At 43.8% G+C, this 6,622-nt stretch overlaps 1 protein-coding gene across 1 annotated transcript in view; it reads left to right on the plus strand.

Moving 5' to 3' along the window:
- HOOK3 (hook microtubule tethering protein 3) overlaps positions 1-6,622 on the plus strand; it is a 945,081-nt gene that overhangs the window by 822,390 nt on the left and 116,069 nt on the right. The window lies entirely within an intron of this gene.

Raw genomic sequence — 6,622 nt, forward strand, 5'->3', positions numbered from 1 at the left:
GTAGATCTTTCCCAGCTTAGGCATGCACACCTGCTGAGATGTCATTCTTTTGCTAGATTGTTTTGACCCGTGGACCTTTGCTGCAGTGTATCAGATGATGTGCCTACTGGTTCTTGCTTGGTGTTTCTCAGCAAGCAAACATGGTATGGTGGGTGGATGCAAACCTAGTTTACATTTTTACACTACTTTTACTCCTCTGTAAATCCTACTCAGTAATGACTAATCCTCAAGCTGATTCCCCTTTCCCATTCGGATTATTTTATTTTCGCTAAATTTTGGTACTTGATAAAATTTAACTCTTTAGGGTCTTCTTGTTTTGATTTTTCTATATGGGGAATTTTTCTATATTTTTCTATGCTATATGGGGAAGTGGTTTGCTCTAAGGCAGTACCCCAATGGAGATTAAAGGACATGTCCCTTCCAAGAAAGCATAAATACTTAACAAAAATGTACAGAAAGCGCAGATTGAAAAAGAAACTATGGCAGATACCTACAAGGAGTCAGGTGAGACATGTGGGTATAGCTGTACTTTCCAGAGGAGCCCCCCTGTCCTGTGTCAGTTCCTGAATCTTCCCATGATGTCAGGGACAGCTTGGGTGATGCAGTCTGTACTTACCTGCCATCGTCTTTATCAAGATCAACACTACCCAGGAGTCACTGGGTAGAGACTGGCTGAAGCAAACAGAACAGGAGAACAGAAGTAAGCTCATGTTAAGCTTCTCTGAAAAGGGTTGTGCAGCCAATTCATTCATTCCTGCTGGGCTCTGGACACTGTATCTGTAGCAGCTCAAAGAAGCCAGAGATACCTTGAAAAGCCAGGTGGTCCCCCAAAAAGTTGGAAAGTCCTGCTGCAACATGAAGGACCACAGTGTGAGGATAACCCCACCAACTCACAGGGATGGAGGGCAGCTGACACCTCTATCTCAGCCCCGTCCTCAGGGAATGGCTTTCCTCTCCAGCGTACAGTGAAGCTGCTCTGCAGTGCTGAGGGAACTGTGGGGTGCACCTTGCTTTGCTGCAACTCCATTGGCTCACCAATGCTGAGGGACAATGCCCAGCCTGAAACTTCATCCTGGCCTTGCTTTTTGTCTGCCTCACAGTCCTCATGGGATCATCATGGGCCTCTGTTAGGACCTGATCTCACTGCCCCTCATACTTTGCTGGGGGCTGTTGTTTAGGGATTTCATGGCCAGCTAGTGGTCCCCTGACTCCCTCTCTCTTTCAAGGGGTAAAGATCTCCCTGCTTTCTTCTTCCTTCCACTCCTGGCAATGAGACATCAGCAATTGGGGATTATGGGATGTTTCAGCTAGCCCCTTTGCCCCAGATCTACCACAGCAGCTGCAGTGCCCCTGTGAGTCATTGAGGACAGCAGCCCACAGTAGAACAGGAGGTAGGAAAGAAGTTTTGCCAGGGCTGGGGCAGTGTGGCTAATTCTGCTGCTGATCTAACATCTGTAAAAAATTATTATCAATAACTTGTTTCTTCCAAGCAAGGTGAATCAAAAGTGAAAATCTGAATTAGTGAAGGGTTTGCCCAGCAGCTCAGAATGGGAAATTAATGGGATTTCCAGAGAAGAGGCTTTGTTGGCACGACGTTGCCAGTCCTTGTGATTTTAATCAAGTGTCTTACATGGTTGGTTTCTTTCCTAGGGTTCTTGCAGTTGCAATATGATTTTGCATAGTTTTCTCTTCTTCTTTTCATATTGAGGCAGTCTTTACTTGTGGGAGCTGTGAAAGAAACCATGACAACAAGAACCCCAGGGGCTCAAAATACCTGTATGTAAATAAAGGTTAACACTACAGAGATTATTTTCAAAGCAATGCTTTGTTTTTCATCAAGAAAAGACTTGTACCTGACAACCTCAACGACAGAGAAAACCAGTCTCTCCAGATGTGACTGAAACTGAATGCACCAGCTCCTTAGTATGTAGGCTCTTCTCCAGCCTCCCAGGCGCAAATACAGCCTGCTTAAATAGGAGGTCTGTGTGATGCCTTGTTTCTTCTGGTGCTTCACTCTCCACTTGCAGCTACCAAATCAGGCAAGTCATAGGTGTAAGGAAAAAGTCTGCTGGACTTCAGATCCTGCACCTCTTTTTGGAAAAGGCACCAGACCCAGAATGCCCAGCTGCTTGTGAGGACAGGAGGCAGAACCATGGAGCTGTACTAAACTGTCTTCCTCAGGTTGCTGCATGAAGAGTTTAGCCCTTTAATGACAGACACATCTAGCTTCCTTCCTGATGCATGGCCTGTGAGAGGCAAAAGCATTAAGGGGTTGGCTGGAGGGGATATGCAGGGCTAAGGTGGAGCTGTTGCAGTATGTAAGCAAGTGATTCATCAAAATTTGTTTTGTGATCTTTATTTCGCTCCTTACAGAGAACAGTAAGAAAGTAGGAGGGGAATGAACAAAACAGCCCAATCCTGCAAGGAAAAGAGAAATGAAACTAGAGCAGCTTCAGGTCATGTTGGTCAGATGCTGAAGACCATAGATGGGGTGAAAACATAAACTGTCCTAAGCTAGCAAACTGATGAGGCATATTTTTGGGTCAACCTGATTACCATGACCCTCCTTAGAGCCCACACATAATAGCAACCACGTCAGACTAGCACCAAGCAACTAGATGGTGAAAAAGGCAGGAAGACAAAAATGTGACCTTCTGCTCTGGAGAGAAAGGACACATCCCATGGAATGATGGGAAGCCTATCCCTGAAAAAGGTGGTTTACTAAGTAGTACTTGATTGCCCTGTGTAAGGTGTGGATTCTTTTCAGGTTTTGCTTTATCCCCATCCTGGTAAAAGAAGAAATCAGTTTCCAGAATGAAGGCAAAAGGGGGAAGGGGTAGAAAACAATTCTTGACTGTGAAGCACAGCATATGCTAGTGTGAAGCTGAACAGCTTTCCATGAAACATATTCTAGCCAAACCATTACTAACACCTGATACACCCATGGTCCCCCATTAGTTGCCTGCCAGCAGTGAGCAATGGATTCAATATTATCAATTATGTTCCTTTCCCCTCTCCTTCTCTCCCACCAATTAATCATCTGTTAATCATGAGAAACAGTCCTCTACTTGGAAAATATTGGACAAACAAGGAGTTTTGCCAATAAAATGGAATATTATAGTAAATAATCTTTAAGGTGTCCTGAAATAAGGTGTATCCATATTGTTATGCTACAGATTTTAAACACTGCTATTTGGCAAAATTCCTGGGGAGAGGTAAGCTGGTCAGGTCTGCCAGCTGATGCATACAGATAATGTGTGTCAGAAACACCGTGACCAATAAGTGATCAGATCAAGCTTCTTTGGTCTCACATCTATTAGGGCCCAGACGAGCTGCCTTGAAAGCAGCCACCTTTTCATTGTCCTATCCCTTCCCCAGGCAGGACTAGCTGTGCAAAAAACAGTCCCTACAGGTGTCAGCCTGCCTTCAGAGGCCCCCCAGAAGAGGTTCCACAACACAAAATCCCCTACCCAGTCTTTCTGGCAAATTTGTTCTAGTCAAAGTCTCATTTGCTATCACTCAAACTCCAGCCATTTGGGTTTCTCCAGTCCTACCTAATATAGAAAATACAATCCTGTTTTAACATAAACAAAGACTCGTATCTTTCTCAGTCTATCCAGTAGTCAAAATACCAGTTTCTTCAACCTTTATTTCTGATTTGTTTTCTAGTCTTGTCATAATTCTTGCACCTTCCATCTAGCATTAGCATAAACAAAGAAAGACAAGATAGTCAGATGTCCTCATATGAAGCTATAGAGTACCAATGAGAGAATTTTACACAGTTAGAAATTTACTTTAGGAGGACCCCCCCCCCCCCACACCCTTTGATTTCACCTGTTCAGTAGAGCAGCCCTAACATTTGACATGAAGGTTGAGATAGAAATCCCCATGGCAAGATCTGAGATTACTTATATCAAACAAAATGTACCACCTATGGCAGACTTTTAGGTGAATGCCAAGGTGACAAACAGATAAGGCAGCATGGTACAGAGCAGGGCATACCAAGAGGTATCCAAGATGTAGAATGTAAAATTCAGCTCTAAACTCCTGCTCTGCTCTTTTTCCCTGGTTTTGCAGTATTAACTATTTATTATTTGGATAGGCTTCTCATGCCCTGAATGAAAAAAATTCTCACCTTACAGAAAGCACCTCTACTTACACAGTGTCTAATGATGTGCTGTCCATATGGGAGCAGGACCTTGAGACCTATGGCTGCTCTAATCCTCTATAGGTACCTAAGCTGAGTAAATCATAGACTGAAATTCAGCAGTTTCTTCTCCAGTTTAAAAATGCAGCACACACAATAGGGAAGAAGTCAACCTACTAGGACAAACCATCTCAAAGAAATAGGGATAGTAAGACTTACCGCTCTGTCTCCATGGAACAAATGCCCATGTAGCTTTCAGTATGGGTGATTAACAGGCAGTTTTTGGTTTGCTTGATAGCTGGAAGCAGAAAATCTACCCAAAACTGCAACAGAACTACAGACATCCTAAAAAATCCACGTCCTTTGGCAGCCTTGGCTGAAGAACGTTCAAGTGTAGAGCTGAGGTTTTGCAAGCACATGGACATCAGGTGTCAGGACAAGTGTAGCATATACTCATCAAACATTCAACATGATTTAACAGCATCTTACCAATTATGCAATTACACATTTTTCCACAAACAGTGTGTCCCGATTTAGGGCAAATTTGGGAGAGAATCCCCAAAAAGGGCTTCTCCAAAAGCAAACCCACACGCCCCCTCCCCCAAGTGGTTCGGGAAGAATTCCTCGGAGAGAGGTGGAAAGAACCTGTTTATTTGACAATCACAGCACCCCCCAGCACACACAATGAACAATACCGGATGACACCACTCTTCCACTGCTCTGAGAAAGATGACAAATTCAGAAAAGTCTCTCCTGGGGGTTTGCTGTTATCAGTCCCTCCGGTGCTGAGGCAGCTGCTGCAGGCACAAGGTGTAACCTCTCTCTCTGTGTTCTAAATCCCAGTCCAGAGCAGTCAGCAGGTCCAACGGGGTGGGGGGAACAGTCCAGAAAGGAATTTGGACTGTTTAGCTAAAGTAACTAATGAGAAGGGGGGAAAAAAGCAAGAGCAAGCAAAGCAGAAGCGAAGCAGAAGCAAGAGCGAAAGCAAAAAGCAGGGCAAAAAGCAAAAAAAGCTGCAACATGCACTGGTGCTATCTGTATGTCCCGCCGACGAGTAGCTGATAAGAGGCCCAAAACAAAACTCTCACTCTGCCAGTCTTAAAGGCACAGAACATAATATCCAGCGTAAATTACATACACACGAATGGGGATAACAGTCACCCTAGGACACAGTGGAACTGTGTACCAAAGCAGGCTACAAAGTTAACAAAAGACTTGGCCCAACTTGGCACTGGACTTCCCAGCTATGATTTGTTAAGACATTTCTTAGCAGAATGGAACATGATTGCCTGATGCCTTCATTCTGGAAACTGATTTCTTCTTTTACCAGGATGGGGATAAAGCAAAACCTGAAAAGAATCCACACCTTACACAGGGCAATCAAGTACTACTTAGTAAACCACCTTTTTCAGGGATAGGCTTCCCATCATTCCATGGGATGTGTCCTTTCTCTCCAGAGCAGAAGGTCACATTTTTGTCTTCCTGCCTTTTTCACCATCTAGTTGCTTGGTGCTAGTCTGACGTGGTTGCTATTATGTGTGGGCTCTAAGGAGGGTCATGGTAATCAGGTTGACCCAAAAATATGCCTCATCAGTTTGCTAGCTTAGGACAGTTTATGTTTTCACCCCATCTATGGTCTTCAGCATCTGACCAACATGACCTGAAGCTGCTCTAGTTTCATTTCTCTTTTCCTTGCAGGATTGGGCTGTTTTGTTCATTCCCCTCCTACTTTCTTACTGTTCTCTGTAAGGAGCGAAATAAAGATCACAAAACAAATTTTGATGAATCACTTGCTTACATACTGCAACAGCTCCACCTTAGCCCTGCATATCCCCTCCAGCCAACCCCTTAATGCTTTTGCCTCTCATGACATAAATTAGTAAAAGCTCAGGACTGCAGCACAGAGAAGGCACATCCAGTTCTTCTAAGCGCAATCTTCATCCTTCCTGTAAACTTACAGAGACCATTTTCTGTTTGCTTACATTCTCATACACCTGGCTTTATGATTTTGTTTTCTTGAGGATTGTTATAGAAGGTGCTAACTGATCATCTGTACTGGCTTACGAGCCTGAAACTTTAGTGCTTATGGATTTGATTGAACGGGTTGGCCTGCTAGGGAAGGACATCTGATGGACAATACGCTTTTGGGACTGAGATCTTAGAAATTTTATAATCTTTATTATGGCAATCATAAAGACGAAAAACACTGAGTTATCTCTAAACATCCTGACCACAGACACCACAACAAAAATAGATCACAACTGCAGAAAAGTTACTGCCTGTAGAATCTTGAGAGACAAGAGGGCTAATGTGTTTGTCTCAGGAGCTAATAGCCAGATGGAGCCAACCATGAATTGTTGGTGATAACAGCCAAGAATTGTTGGTAACAATACACTGAGAAAGAACAGGATGTGGCTGGAGAAGAGGCCATAAAGAATTAGGGCAGCACATTTCTGGGACAAATGTCCTTGTTCT

The sequence above is a fragment of the Serinus canaria genome, chromosome Z (assembly GCF_022539315.1).
Source record: "Serinus canaria isolate serCan28SL12 chromosome Z, serCan2020, whole genome shotgun sequence".
NCBI lineage: Eukaryota > Metazoa > Chordata > Aves > Passeriformes > Fringillidae > Serinus > Serinus canaria.